Raw genomic sequence first — 15,051 nt, 5'->3', positions numbered from 1 at the left:
GGGCTCTCGCTCTCAAAGAGGGAGCCAGCGGAATGTCTCCAGGGCTGCCCCGAGGGGTGACTCAGCTCTTTCAAGGCCGCAGGACCTAGGCCGCAACTTGACCTTGACACCCGGGTGCCCAAGGGCCATCATGTGCAGGAGAGCGAGGCTGAATGGGGACCAGGTGACAAGCAGAGCCCTGGCTTAGGGCCCCCTGCCAAGGGCTTGGCGTGTGCCGAAACCACCGGGAGTCACTTCCCCAGAGGAGTGGATACCCAGGGCGCTGACGGGCCCGTGCTGGCCCTCTGACCTGGGACATGTGAGCTGCTGTGTTTGCCGAGGCCAGGTGGGAGCCCCCAGAATGGAGTTTGCTTCCCTCACCTCCTCCCCACTGCCCCCAGAAGGCAGTAAATCCAAGGCAGTCTTGTGTCTGCGACTTAGGCATGCAGGAGCAGGGGGTCTTAGCCCAGCTGCCGAGTTCCCAGTTGCCAGGGTGACGGCAGAGGGCGCGAGGGTGGAGTGGGGGGCGTTGCCTAACCGAGGCAGCTCCAATGCGGCTTCCGGGAAGCAGGGCAGCTTGGCACAGCCGCTTAGCGCACGCCGTGGGGCTGGCCCGTGCACTCCTGTGGCCCTGTCCCCGGGCTGTCCGTCTTTTCCTGCACCTGGCCTGTGCATTGCGCTGCTGGTCCCTGTGGGAGCCACGGCGGGTCCCTCGGCCCTGGACAGCGGCGGGTACACGGGAAGCCTCAGGGGACACGTGTGCTCCCGAGGGTCAGGGGACGCAGAAGGGTTCAGGGGCTGCCCCGTCGGGGGACTCCCAAGGCACCCCATGCTCCGGGCACGGGCGGCCGTGCTAACGTAAGGGGCGGGCCAGTGCACCTGTGCGTCCAGGGGCCTCCGCGGGTGTGGGGCAGCGTGTTGAGCACGTGACAACCATGCCTGGGCCCGTTTGTTCGGTGACACAGAGGCTGCGTGTCAGGAAGCAGCCGTGCCCAGGACACAGGCTCGCCAGGCCCTGTGGTGTTCCAGGTCCCCGTTACAGGAAAGGCCACAGGGCAGGCCCTGACGGTGCTGGGCCAAGGCCATGGCCTTGACAGCACACAAGGACTCCCGGCGGGCCCCTGGACGGCCGACCAGGCGACATCGAGTGGCAGAGTGGCCACAAGTTTCTCTCATGAGCTGATGAACGACCCCCCTGGTCCCGAGGCCGGGCATTCGTCGCTGAGGGAGGCGGCACATCAGGGTCCCACAGGCACCACGCTGCCCACGGCGTGGTTCAGACCCCGGCCAGCACCCACCGCGGCACCGCATGCTCTCTCGGGGTGGGGGTGGGGGTCCCTTGAGACCTCAGAGATGAGCCGGTCCCTCCCACCAGCTTGACACGTGGGCGGGGCTGAAAAGGACGCTGATGCACCACAAGCCCCGCCCAGGATTATCCTGGAAGGCAGCGGGTCAGGCTGCACCTGCTTCTCTGCTTTGAGTGACAAGCAAAATGGCCTGGGGTCAGAATAGGCCAGGGCTCGTGGACAAGGGCTTAGGGGCCACTGGTGGGGCCGAGACGTTGATGTGCAGGACCCGCTGGGTCAGCGGAGCAGCCGCGAGGCCTCTGGATCCGCAGCCTCGAGACCACACCTATCGCGGTCCTCAGGTGACACCTGCGCTTAAACGAACCAATCGCAGGGCGCGGACAGCGGAGGGGGCGGAGCTAGGGAGCTCTATCCGCGGTCGCTGCAGGGGCCCCTGTGCGGGCACCTGTGCCTCCTGTCCCCATGTCCTCGCAGCCTTAGGCTTTGTGTCCGGCTCTGTGTCAGGCCTCTGGGGGTCTGGGCCCCTGGGGGCGTGGCTTCCAGAGGGTGCGTGGGAAGAATTCCCTGAACCGTCAAGGCTGCGATGCGGCTGAGTGCCCTGGGCTCTGGGCTCTGGCTCTCGGGCCGGAAGGCGTGGGATGGAGTTACTGGCTGGGGTCGGAAGCCCGGGCTGGTGGCAGGAGAGGGACATTGCTCTTTTTCTTTTCTTTTTATTTTAAAGATTATTTATTTGAAAGACAGAGTTACAGAGAGAGAGAGAGGGAGGGAGGGACGGAGTGGGGGAAGATAGAAATCTCCCATCTGCTGGTTCACCTCCCCCCCTCCCCCACAAATGGCCACAACAGCCAGAGCTGGGCTGATCTGAAGTCAGGAGCCAGAAGCTTCCTCCAGGTCTCCCACATGGGTGACAGGGGCTAAAGGACCTGGGCCATCCTCCACTGCTTTCCCAGGTGCATTAGCAGGGAGCTGGATTGGAAGTGGAGCAGCCGGGACTCCACTGGTGCCCATATGGGATGCCCTGTGCGACGGCGCCGGCCCCAGGGACACTGCGTGTTATCGGTAGCCAGAACCATCTGCCTGGCACTCAGAGTGACCACCGTGGAGACTCGGCGCCCCCCTGCCCAGTTCTAACCACAGACACAGGCACTCAGGGCGCGATAACCAGGGCTCCAGACGCTGCGGCTCAGCAGGACCTTGGGAGGAGGCCAAGGAGTGCATGGAGAGGACGGGCAGGGCCTCGGCTGCCTGCAGGGGCGGGGCCTCGCACTCGGGTCTCCCCAGACCCTCCCCCAGGAAAGGCCGAGCCGCCCTGCAGGAGCCAGCAGAGCTGAGGTGCGGGGGGTGCACGGCGGTGAACACTGCCCACCTCCTAATGCCCCCTGAGCGCCCTGCTCCCGCCGGCACCCGCTGATGCCGCCCTGGGAGGCGCCCGCCGATGGCTCAGGTGCTGGGGTCCCTGTCACCGTGTGGGAGACCCAGTTTGAAGTCCTGGCTCCTGGCTTTGGCCTGGCCCAACCCTGGCTGTTGCGGGCATCTGAGGCGTGAACCAGTGCATGGAATCTCTTTCTCCCTGCCTTTCAGATAAAATGAAAATAGTGCTTTTTTTTTTTAAACAAAGGGCACCTCAGGGAAGTCCGCCCTGCCCAGGCCGGGGCAGGTGTCCCCTTGGCCTGCCTCCCTCTGCACCCACGGCTGAGCTGGCACTGCCCTGGCTGTCTCCCATTGGGCGTCCGCCCCCCTAGGGCAGCGCTGGGTCTCCCGCCTGCCCCGAGTCCTCCTCATGCCCACGGCCACCCCAGCACCCGGAGACCCTGCGCGAGCGCTTTTACAGCAGATGAGCAATTCCCTGAGGTCAGGGTGTGTGTGGGTGCCCGTGACTCCGAGAGGAATCCTGGGAAACATGCAGGCTGCAGGGGATCCTGTGACCACGCTGAATGTTCAGTGTCACCAGCACATGTGCGGTTCGGCCGTCACCGCCACCCAGCTCCAGGCACCCTCGTCTCGCAGAATGGAGCCCTGGCCCCATGGAACAGGGACTCCCAGTGCCCTTCCCCAGCCCCCGCTCCCCTCCCCCACCGTCTGCCTCCAGAGCTCAGTGAGTGGAGTCCAGGGTGCGGCCTTTCCCAACGGGCTCACTTCCCCGTGCTGGGCGCGTCCTTCCTATTCCGCCGCGTGGACAGGCCCTGCATCTGCCCCTGCGCTGTGACGCTTGGTTAGTGCGGCCCCATCACCCCTGGAGCTCCTATGGAGACGCGTTCGGCTCCTTCCTATTTCCCTGTGCACTAACGAGGCAGGAAAACATCTCTCTACATATATTTTAAAGATTTACTTATTTATTTGAAAGTCAGAGTTACACAGAGAGAAGGGGAGGCAGAGATAGGAGAGAGAGAGAGAGAGAGAGGTCTTCCATCCACTGGTTCACTCCCCAGATGGCCCCAACAGCCAGAGCTGCACCGATCTGAAGCCAGGAACCAGGAGCTTCTTCCGGGTCTCCCACATGGGGCAGGGATCCAAGCACTTGGGCCATCTTCCACTGCTTTCCCAGGACATAGCAGAGAGCTGGATTGGAAGAGGAGCAGCCGGGACTCGAACCAGTGCCCATATGGGATGCTGGGGCTTCAGGCCAGGGCTTTAACCTGCTGCGCCACAGCGCTGGCCCCCCATATATATTTTTATATGGTCCTCACATCGTCATTTCTGGAACATTCTAGAACTGAGGTGGTTGTGTTACCGGAGAAATTGCAGGGTTCTTGTCTTCGTGCAAGAAAGAATTCAGGCGTGAGACAGAGTAGTGGGAGGTAAAATAGCAAGGTTTATTAGGGAAGGGACATCCGTAGGAACGGATGGGCACCTCTCCAGACAGAGCCTGAGAGAGAGTGCCCAGTCACCCCGACTGGGGGTGGGGGGGAGGAGCGAGGTTACATGGTTGGGTGGAGAGATTACACCTGGCCAGACCAGGCGGGCGACTCAGCATAGAGGCAGAGGGCTGAGCCCGCAGTCTGGTTGAGGCCCGGGGTTTTTAAGGAGATGGGTCTTGCTTCCCCACCTCTGCTCCTCTTGGAACAAAGGGCTTTTTGGATGTTAATAGATTCCGGAGCAGGGTGTTTGAAATGCAGATACTGGGCTGCACCTGGGAGATTGTGGAAGGTTTGTCAGGCAGAAGTGGCGGGGACCCCCACCTGGCAGGTTATCAGGTAGAAGGGGGCAGGGCAGGGTGCGAAGGCCGGGCTGCCCCTGAAACACCATCAGGATGACTTTGAGATGCAGATGCATACGCTGGACGTAGACGTCTTCACTTTAGGCCTTTATGTCACACACACCTAAGCTCATAACTGACTTCCTACCTAACAGTTGGTTCGCATGCATTTCAAATGTTTATAGTGAGGCTGGCCTGTGGTGCAGTGGGTTAAGCTGCTCCCTGTAATGCTGGCATCACTGATACGAGTCCCGGCTGCTCTGAATCCGATCCAGCTCCCTGCTAATGCACCTGGGAAAGCAACAGAAGATGCCCAAGTCCCTGCCAACCACGTGGGAGACCCAGATGGAGCTCCTGGCTCCTGGCTTTGGCCTGGCCCAGCCCCAGCTGTTGCAGCCATTTGGGGAGTGAACCGGTGGATAGAAGATCTCTCTGTCTCTCTCCCTCTCTCAATTGGTCACTCCGCCTTTCAAATAAATAAAACAAATCTGTTCAAATAACTTGTAGGCAGCAGCAAATGCTCCCAAGAGAGTGTGGCAAGTGTCCTTGTGCCCCTACACTCAGTTTCCCTCTCCCAAAATGTGCCGAGCTGGCGGGTAAAACGCGCTGAGCTCCTTGCTTCGATGCGCATTTGTTGGTCTGTTTTCCCATTTGCATCGTATTTCCTCTCGGCCTTGGGCGCCCGCGTTTTCCGGCTGCGATCCTGCCCCTCAGTCATGGAGCATCGTCCCGCCCTGCGCTTGCTTCCTTCCCTGTGGTGACGGCGTCTGGACCAGGAGCGCCGCGCGCCAATGCCGGCACCTGCACCGCGTGCGCCCTCGCTGGCGCGCGGCTCCCGCCTCCTACCGTCCCTGTCCCTGGCGGTCGGTGGGCGCGCGCAGGCTCTCCTCGCCTCCTGCCTCTCCTAAATATCCGCAAAGCTGGCTCTGCCCCTCTGGACGCCAGCCCTGGGTGGAGAAGGGGCGGGGTCCCGGCTCTGCCTCTCTGGACGCCAGCCCTGGGCGAGAAGGGGCGGGGTCCCGGCTCTGCCCCTCTGGACGCCAGCCCTGGGAGAAGGGGCGGGGTCCCGGCTCTGCCCCTCTGGACGCCAGACCTGGGAGAAGGGGCGGGGTCCCGGCTCTGCCCCTCTGGACGCCAGACCTGGGAGAAGGGGCGGGGTCCCGGCTCTGCCCCTCTGGACGCCAGCCCTGGGAGAGGGGGCGGGGTCCCGGCTCTGCCCCTCTGGACGCCAGCCCTGGGAGGAGAAGGGGCGGGGTCCCGGCTCTGCCCCTCTGGACGCCGGCCCTGGGAGAAGGGGCGGGGTCCCGGCTCTGCCCCTCTGGACGCCAGCCCTGGGCGAGAAGGGGCGGGGTCCCGGTTCTGCCCCTCTGGACACCAGCCCTGGGAGAAGGGGCGGGGTCCCGGCTCTGCCCCTCTGGAAGCCGGCCCTGGGAGGAGAAGGGGCGGGGTCCCGGCTCTGCCCCTCTGGACGCCAGCCCTGGGAGAAGGGGCGGGGTCCCGGCTCTGCCCCTCTGGACACCAGCCCTGGGAGAAGGGGCGGGGTCCCGGCTCTGCCCCTCTGGACGCCAGCCCTGGGAGAAGGGGCGGGGTCCCGGCTCTGCCCCTCTGGACGCCAGCCCTGGGAGAAGGGGCGGGGTCCCAGGAAGGGGCGTTGGCGAGCAGCTGCCACTGCTGGGGGAGGCGGCGGAGAGCCGGTCCGGGGGGTCGGCAGTGGCGGTGGCGCCTGCAGCCTCGCATCCACAGGACCCCAGCCCCGCCCTTCCAGCAGCTGCTCCGGCGGGGCCTCCGAGGGTCCCAGGGGTGGGCAGGGGACAGCGTTTCCAGCGCCAGGTCAGGGCTGCCAAGGGCAGAGGTCAGGGCGCCCGGTGCCCTCTGCGGCCTGCACTGATTTTAAGGAACAACCGGTTGACCTGGCACAACGTATGTCACCGTCTGTATTTTCACTGATTCTGTTAAATCCAGTTCCGGTCGATGTTCCACGTGTGTCTGTGTGGCCCTGGACTGCTGTCAGCTTGTTTGCTTATTGTGGCTTTACCAGTCTCGGTACTTCCTGCCTTGAAACTGTTGGGGTGACTCGTGGCCCTTCGCTGTTGCATTTCAGGGTGTTCCCCATCCTACTCTGCAGTCTCCTCTGTAGCGGTTGTACGGGTCCCTCTCCTTAGTTTCAGTCCCCAGTGGTCACTATCGGGTGATGCCTTGTTGCTTTTACGGATTTATGTATCTGAAAGGCAGAGTTACAGAGACAGAGGCAAACTTCCATCGGCTGCTTCATCCCCAGAAGCGCTGGCTCAGGCTGCAGCCAGGAGCCCGGACTCCATCCGGGGCTCCCACATGGGTGCAGGGGCTCAAACACTTGGCCCATCAGCAGGCAGCTGGATGGGAAGTGGAGCGGCCGGGACTTGAATCGGCACCTCCACGGGCTGCCGGCGTCGCAGGCAGCGGCTTTACCGGCTGTGCCACTGCTGGCCCCCTTATACTGTTTCTGACCCGTTAGGGATAGCGCTGGCATCTCAACACACATTGGTCCGCGTCCAGCACCCTGCCAAAGCGTCCCTACGTTTCAGGGCACACAGAAGCTCTTGGGTGTTCTGTGTAGACAACCGCGCTGTCAGCCGGAGTCGCGTGTGTTGGCTCCCTCCTGTTTCATGCTGTTTATTTCTTTGGCCTCACTGAATTGGTAGGACCTCCAGTCAGCAGAGGAGCAGGCACTGGAATTCCTACTTATTCCTGAATTTTTAAAAAGGATTTATTTATTTGAAAGGAAGAGGGAGAGGGAGACGGAGAGGGAGAGGGAGAGAGGAGAGGAAGCAGGGACAGGCAGTGGCAGGTGTCTCCCTGCTCCTGTCCCCTGGGTAGCGCCGTGGAGGGGGGAGAGAGGCTGGGCAGGGACCCCAGGCAGGGAGCAAGCGGCTCTCCCGCCCTTGTCACCTCCAGTACTGCACGGTGCCTGCTAGTTTAGGTTTTCTTTGCCATGTTTACCGCATCCCTTCCACTTTCTCTCTCTTCTGGCTTCTCAGGTTGGATGCCGGCACGCCATGGCTGCACCCCGCAGGTTCTGACAGCGGGCGCTTTTGTAGCCGTCGAATCTAAACATTTTGTCGTATTTGTGAGCTCCTTTATCATCTGCAGTCATCTAGGGCTAATTTCTGTTTCTAAGTGAGTGGGGCTAAACCTTCTTTTTTAAAGTGTGGCCCTTTGCCGGTGCCACGGCTCACTAGGCTAATCCTCTGCCTGTGGCACCGGCACACCGGGTTCTAGTCCCGGTCGGGGTGCCGGATTCTGTCCCGGTTGCCCCTCTTCCAGGCCAGCTGTCTGCTGTGGCCCAGGAGTGCAGTGGAGGATGGCCCAGGTGCTTGGGCCCTGCACCCCATGGGAGACCAGGAGAAGCACCTGGCTCCTGCCATCGGATCAGCGCGGTGCGCTGGCCGCGGCGGCCATTGGAGGGTGAACCAACGGCAAAGGAAGACCTTTCTCTCTGTCTCTCTCTCTCACTGTCCACTCTGCCTGTCAAAAATAAATAAATAAATAAATAAATAAATAAATAAATAAATAAATAAAGTGTGGCCCTTCAGTCTGCCTGCGTCGTGCTGGGCGCTGTCCTGTGAGATGTGAATTCCTCACGTTTTTTAGCACTTCCTCCCTCCGCGACCTCGTCAATGGTCCATATTTGTTTGTGTTCCTTGTTTGCTTGGAAATAATAAATTTTACTGATTTGTTGGGGCCTCGGTTCTTTTGTTTTTTAAAAAATTTGTTTATTTGAGAGGCAGAGTTAGAGAGAGAGAGAGAGAGAGAGAGTAGGGGGGACAGAGGCAGAGAGAGAGAGAGAGAGAGAGAGAGAGAGAGATCTCATCCTCTGGTTCACTCCCCAGAAGGCCACAACAGCCAGGGCTGGGCCAGGCCAAAGCCAGGAGCCAGGAGCTTCATCTGGGTCTCCCACATGGGTGCAGGGCCCAAGCACCTGGCCCATCCTCCACTGCCTTCCCAGGCCACAGCAGGGAGCTGGATCAGGAGTGGAGCAGCCGGGACTGGAACTGGCAGCCACATGGGAACCAACGTCACAAGCAGGGATTTTCCGGGCTACGCTACAGTGCCGGCCCCAGCAGGGTGTTTAGAGGCTGGAAATTCTTGTCGCCTGGCTTCTCCTGGGCCAGTTCCCTGTTGAGCTTTTGTTGTTGGCGACAGCGACACCGGGATTCGACACCAGGATTCGGTTGTGTGAGGTCGCTTGTCGGCTGCGCCGCCGGGAGGTGCAGGTGTCGAGCTGCAGGGGGCGCCTTTCCCGGCCTCTACACAGTCCCTGCGAGGCGGTCTGGGCCCCCACCCCCACTGACTTTGGGGGGCTCGTTCCAAGCCCTCAGCCGGCGCTCCGGCGAAGCCCGGCCCTGCCCCTGCCCCTGCTGGTGACCTGGCCCCGAGGACGGACACCACGTCTCTTACCCCTCCCAAGCAGCCGGTGCTTCCGTGCCTTGCAAAGGGCTCTCCCGGCCCGACACTGACCTTGAGAGAACAGAAGCCGCCCGCGTTGGAGGGCGGACCTCAGCTGCAGGGGTCGGCGGGCGCCTGAGCCCCTCCCGCCCATTCATTCCTCACACCTGCGAAGCCTGGGAGAGCCGAGGTCAAGGCGCCGGCGGCCGTGGCTTCCCCAGGCCTCGTGCCGGCTTCCAGGTGGCCGTGCCCTCCCGGGCTTGCGTCTGCGAGTCCCTCCCCAGTGCCTCTGGGGGTCCAGAGCTCCTCCTACAAGGGACACCAGGGAGAGTGGAGCAGGACCCGCCGCCATGGCCACGTCCAGCACGGGCACCTGCTCCCTGCCCCCGGGCGCCTGCGGCCGCCATCTGCGAGGTGGCGTGAGCCGCCCCGCCGGCGCTGGCGAGCTAGCGATGACCTGGGCCCGGGCGGGCGCTCTGCCTCTCCCTCAGCACGGGGAGTTGGGGGCACACCCAGCGCCCCGCGGCGTCCACACGGGAAGCCCCAGCGTGGGGCTGTGTTCCCGACTCCCGGGACTCCCAGGCTGGAGGAGTCTCCCTCCCGGTTGGCTGTTTCCTGCGGGCAGACCGGACCCGGAGTCCGAGACACGCAGAGGACCGGCGCGAGTGGGCGGGACGCGAGGCGGTGTCGGCGGGCCCTGCGCGGGGGAGGCGCGCCGCTCTCAGACGGGAGGGGTCCCGGGAGTGGCGCCGGCTTCGCGGCTGCTGGATTTTAATTAAATTCAGGGCTCTTGTTTAAGCCTCGGGATATGAGATTTACAGCCATCGACGAGCTGGATTCAAAAGTGGAGAGCGCCTGGGGACCCTGTTGGGGGGTAGGGGGCCGGCGAGCGACCCCGGCTCGCAGCTCTCGGCGCAGGCTGGGGGCAGGAGGGCCTGGGCAGACCAGGCTGCGGGCCCTGGCTTGCGCTCGGAAAAGCCCAGTTCCCGCGGGCAGGTGGGCGGCCCAGCCAAGCCTCGGAGTTACCGGGGTGGGAGTGGGGAGCCTGCAGGCCACCGTGAGCTGAACCAGCCTGGAGTCGGGCGCGCACAGCATCTTTTTGTCCCCCCCCCATCCCCACCCCCCGGCCGCTGAAGTTTGTTGAGTGGCCGGGCGACTTTGGAGACCTGGGAGTCCCACCTCCCGGCCTTGTGGAGGACCTGGGCGGGGCCGCGCTGTTCCCTTCGCGGTGGGTGCGCTTAGGGTCCCCCCCCCAATCCAGGCTGACTGCGCTGAGGGTACCTCTGCAGGGATCTATTTCCAAACGAGATCACATCCGAGGGTTGGGGCAGACAGGGATTCCGGGGACACTGTTGCGCCCAGCATGGCGGGAGGTGTGTGGGGGCTACTGGGTAGGTCCCGCTGTGAGGGAGCCGTGTGCGTTAGTCTCTGTCCATCCCAGTTCAGGGACCCAGGGTCTGCAGGTGGTTGTGTTGGTCCCACCAGGGCCCCTGGGACTGGGGGTGGGGGTGCCTGCACAGTGTCTCCGCTCTCTGGCTCCCTCTTCTCCAGGAGGAGCCCCAGGGGGCGGGAAGGGCCGGCAGGGCAGACACTGTCCTCAGTTCTGTGCCCTGGGGTCTGCGGGATTTAAAGCTGTCACCGCCCCTTCCCCCGGGCATTGAGCACCTGGGAGACCCTTGCCCCCATCCCTGTGCCCACCTGCTGCCCTCTCAGAGCCTGGGGAATGGGGCAGCCCCACCAGCCCCCTCTGCCGGGGGCGTCCACCTCTCTGGGTGGCCCAGCCGACTCCCCCAGCTCTCCCAGGGCCGTGGGCAGCAGGCAGCCGTGGCCCGGCACAGAAGCAACTCCGGTTGGATGGGGGGGACAGAGCCGGGTTCTGGGGGTTCTGGGCACACACACTCGACCAGTGTGTGTCCTGCCAGGCACTGGGAATGGGTGCAGGCAGCAGGGGACTTTGTCACCGTGTGCGGCGCCCCGGGCACGGGGGCAGCACTACTCCGCCCTGGCACTAATGTACCTGAGCCAGTGCACACAGAGGGCTCCACACATCAATACAATCTGACCGTCCCTTATTCCCGGGTGGAGAGCGGGCTCATGCCTAAAGAACTCTCGACCCGAAGCCCAAAGCAACAGGGTTTATAAAGACAAAAACTGTAAAACCGGGAGGGGAATTCATGGTTGCTAGGATCGGGGAATACATGATTACGGGGTCAAGCTGACCTAAAACCTATGTGAAACTAGTATCAATTATAATCTTGACAATACCAGTTGCAGTCTTAACAATTCCAATTACAATCCTGACATGAATCCAGGTGTTGGCTTACATCATACGTAGGACATAGACAATTACATATTTATCATTAACCCAGGTGCAGCCTACCCCTCCCAAGCTTGAGTGCTCATGCTGGGGGGTTCGGTGCTCTGCCAGGTGTGATGGAGGGGACTGCTATCGTCCGACTGTTCTAGGTCCTCGTTTCAGACCAGAGTCTCACGGTGTGGGGGGGCACCTTCCCAGAATGGAGTCTCAGGTGCTCCAAAATGGAGTCCCTGCTGTCAAGGTGTCACTTCACTAACACCTTCATTGCAGGAACCAAAGCAGCTTCTTTTTATTTATTTTTCTTTTTTCTTTTGTATTTTATTCGCCCGGCCTTGGTCTGTTCTCAGAACACACTCCAACGCCTGGTGTGCAGGACTCAGATTGTGCAGTGGTCTGGTCGTCATCGGCCAGGGCTCACGGTCACAGTGGCACAGGCCTCCCCACCGCCCCTCTCGCCCCTAACTTCCCGGGCCCCGAGCCCCACTTCGCCTGCCTCGTTTTCATATTCCTCTCAGGCCCTGAGACAAGCGGCCCCGCCCGTAACGGGGCCTGATCATATAAGGAAAACACTGCGGGCTCATGCGGGGGCTGCACTTGGGATCCGGGCGCACCCTACCCTACAACCCTCGCCGCACCCCACCCGCCCGCCGGCCTGCCCCGCGCCCACGCCCGCCACCTGGAACTCCAAAGCAGCTTCTGCAAATTCCCAAGTGTCACCATTGAGAGATACTATTTAAAAAAGATTTTATTTATTTGAAAGGCAGAGTGACAGAGAGAGAGACAGATCTTCCATCTGGCAATTCACTCCCAAAATGGCCGTAATGGCCAGGGTAGGCCAGGCTGAGGCCAGGAACCAGGAGCTTCATTGGGGTCTCCCACGTGTGTGCAGGGGCCTGAGCACTTGGCCCATCCTCTGCTGCTTTCCCAGGGGCATTAGCAGAGAGCTGGATCGGAAGTGGAGCAGCCGGGACTTGAACCGGGCTGCTATGGGACATGGCGTCTCAGGCAGCAGTTAACCACCCGCCTGCTGCGCCACCCTGCTGGCCCTGGTGTTGGGCAGGAGGCTAGACATTAGCCTGTGTGAGGGAGCGGGGCCTCAGGAAGACGCCCACCCGGGAAGCAGCCCAGCATCCGCTCCTCAGAGTCCTGCCCAGGCCCTGGCAGCGTCCAGGTGGCCCCAGCCGTGCCCCTGCAAGGCCCCCAGGGAACTCCCCCCAGGACCTAGTGGGTTTCCTGGCCTGATAACACCGAGCAGTACAACCATGGAAGTCTTTGCCCGGTGCAGGGCTCTCCAGACCCGGGAAGGGAGGTTCTTACATTCCACAAAGCCTTTGTCCTGGAGGGGGGTAGAGAGAGACCCCCTTAAAAGCCGGGGGGGGGGGGCCTACACAAAGACTGCCCGCTCAGCTCTCTGCTCCAGGCTGAGCCGCCCGCCTGGCCCGCCCGGTGTGCTCCCTCCATTTAACGAGTAACCTCGCTCTCCCCGTCCGAGGGCGCCCTCTCTCTGCCCGCTCCGTCCTGACGGATGCCCTGTCCCCCAAAAACCTTGCTACTCTGCCGTCACCCCTTGAGCAGACAAGAACCCCACGTCTCTCCGGGGACGCTGAGAAATACTGTTTTTCTTATTTTGAAGATTTCATCCGCTGGCCTGCTTTCCAAAGGGCCGCGATGGCTGGGGCTGGGCCACGCTGAAGCCCGGAGCGAGGAGCCGAGTCCCCCGCGGGTGCAGGGACCCAAGCACTCGGCCACCACCCGCTGCTTCCCAGGCGTCAGCAGCGAGCTGATCGGAGGCCGCGGGCCGGGGGCTGGAGCTGGTGCTGTGATCCGGGGCAGCGGCTGCACCTGCTGGGAGAGCCCCCCCCGGGAAGAAGGCTGTGCGGGGTGCGGGCACAGAGCAGGGGGGACAGCGGCTGCACCTGCTGGGAGAGCTCCGGGAAGAAGGCTGTGCGGGGTGCCGGCACAGAGCAGGGAGGGGGACGAACCATGCGGCCACGGAAGCACCAGGCCGCCTGGCCGTCTCTGCCCCGGCTCTGACTCCACAACCCCGCCTTCTAGCAGGGGCTACGGAGCGCCTTCTTCCCTGTCCTAAAAGGAAACTTGGGGATATGGACTTTATGGATTTATCCAGTTATTTATTGAAAGGTGGGCGGGGAGAGGAGAGGGGGAGAGGGAGAGGGGGAGAGGGAGGGCCGCTCCCATCCGCTGTTCACTCCCTAAATGCGCACAGCGGCTGCAGCTGGGCCAGGCGGAAGCCTGTGGGCGGCAGGGACCCCAGTACGCCCGCCCAGGGCGCCCGTGAGCGGGGAGCTGGCACCGGGAGCAGAGCCAGGACTCCAATCCCGACGTTCAGACATGGGGTGCGGTGACCCCCGCGCAGCGGTGTCTTAAGAGCTGCGCCCCACTCCCGTGCCGATTGTACGACTTTGAGCCCCGTCCAGTGGCCGCCGGACACCACGCAGGCGGCGGGGGACATCTTGCTCAGCGGAGCCCCACCAGGGCCCTCAGGAGGCCCCCGCAGTCACCGCGGCCCATCCCCTCTCCCTAGTGAGACCTTCCCCGCCCCCGCATTGGCTCCGGCGCGCACCCAGGGCGCGTGCTCTCCACGGCGGGGGTCCACGGTGGGCGGGGGACCAAGGCCAGCACGCACAGGGGCGGGGGGGGGGCACAGTGCCGCTCCCCTGGGGTGGGGGCACCAAGGGCTCCGGGCCCAGCTGCCGGTGGGTCTCCTGCGACCAGGGGTGACCGGGAACACGGAGAGGGGACGCTGGGGTCCGCAGAGCTGCAACAAGGGGAGAGGGTCGGTAATCCTCCGAGATCCAGGAGATCCCAGCGCGGACAGAAAGCCCCTCCGCCCTCCTCCCTGGCGACAGGAGAGCTGGGGAATGTTCACGAACTTCCGGCTCCTCGGTTGGACCCAGATGCCCCACCAGAGTGGCCGGCTCACTCGCCCAGGGCCCAGCTCTCTGATTGGTGCCGCTCAGTCACATGACGGCTGACGTCATCAGCACGCGGCCGAGAGCGGGCGATAGCGCCTTGCCCGCAGGAGCGGCGCCATCTTGCCTTCGTGCAGCCAGGGTCCCCGGCGGCCAGTTACCAGGGGCCAAAGGAAAGGATTCCTTCCCTTTGCCTGATTCTGCAGGGTGCGCGCTTTCCACGCCTTCCCAGTTTTCCAAATGCGTTTTTAAAATGAGTTGTAAATGTCCATGACTTTGGAAAACATTAAAAGGAGGGGCGTTGGGTGTGCCTTTCCGTGCGGCCATGTGTCTTGCCCTAGACTCTGACGTCACGTCCGGACACTCCCTGCGGCCGGCCGCTCGCGGAGTGAGCACCTCCTGGCCCCGCCGAGGGCCCGCGCACGGCTCCGCCTCCGCCGGGGACGCCTGCTCGCAGTCACGGGCCGGGGGCCGGGGGCCGGGGGCCGGGGGCCGGGGGCCGGAGGCCGGGGGCCAGCGGCCAGGCCTGCCCCCTTGGCTCTCGGACGCCACCTTCTCTATGAGGCCGAGCGCGGCTGCCCTGCTGAGGACTGCAGCCGCACCACGTGGGGCTCGCTGGGCGGCTCTCCCCGCCTGCCAGCGTCCCGGGGAATCTGCTGCTTCGTACACTCGCTCTGTGTCGCCTGCTCTCCCCTGCGGGTGCGGAGCCGCGAGAGCTAGGTCAGCCCGGGCGTCGGGGCGGTGCCCGGTGGACTTGCGGGAGGCGGACTGGCTGCTTGTCGCTGCGCCTCTGTGGCTGTCTGCACCTGCGGCCACCTCGGTGCCCGCATCCGTCAACCCCGTGTGAGTCGGGGTTCCCCAGAGGAAACAGCCAGTGTAGACCAGGCTACAGCA

At 63.3% G+C, this 15,051-nt stretch overlaps 2 non-coding genes across 2 annotated transcripts; both read right to left on the bottom strand.

Moving 5' to 3' along the window:
• Positions 1–11,551: 11,551 nt before the first annotated feature.
• LOC127487486 (small Cajal body-specific RNA 18) lies at positions 11,552–11,634 on the bottom strand. The gene has a single exon (XR_007914331.2).
• A 54-nt stretch (positions 11,635–11,688) lies between these two features.
• LOC127487487 (small Cajal body-specific RNA 17) lies at positions 11,689–11,832 on the bottom strand. Its single transcript, XR_007914332.2, has one exon.
• Positions 11,833–15,051: the final 3,219 nt, after the last annotated feature.

Source organism: Oryctolagus cuniculus, chromosome 1 (genome assembly GCF_051225735.1).
Source record: "Oryctolagus cuniculus isolate XC-2025 breed Fujian yellow rabbit chromosome 1, ASM5122573v1, whole genome shotgun sequence".
Taxonomy (NCBI): domain Eukaryota; kingdom Metazoa; phylum Chordata; class Mammalia; order Lagomorpha; family Leporidae; genus Oryctolagus; species Oryctolagus cuniculus.
This window is presented reverse-complemented; position numbering and strand designations above follow the sequence as displayed.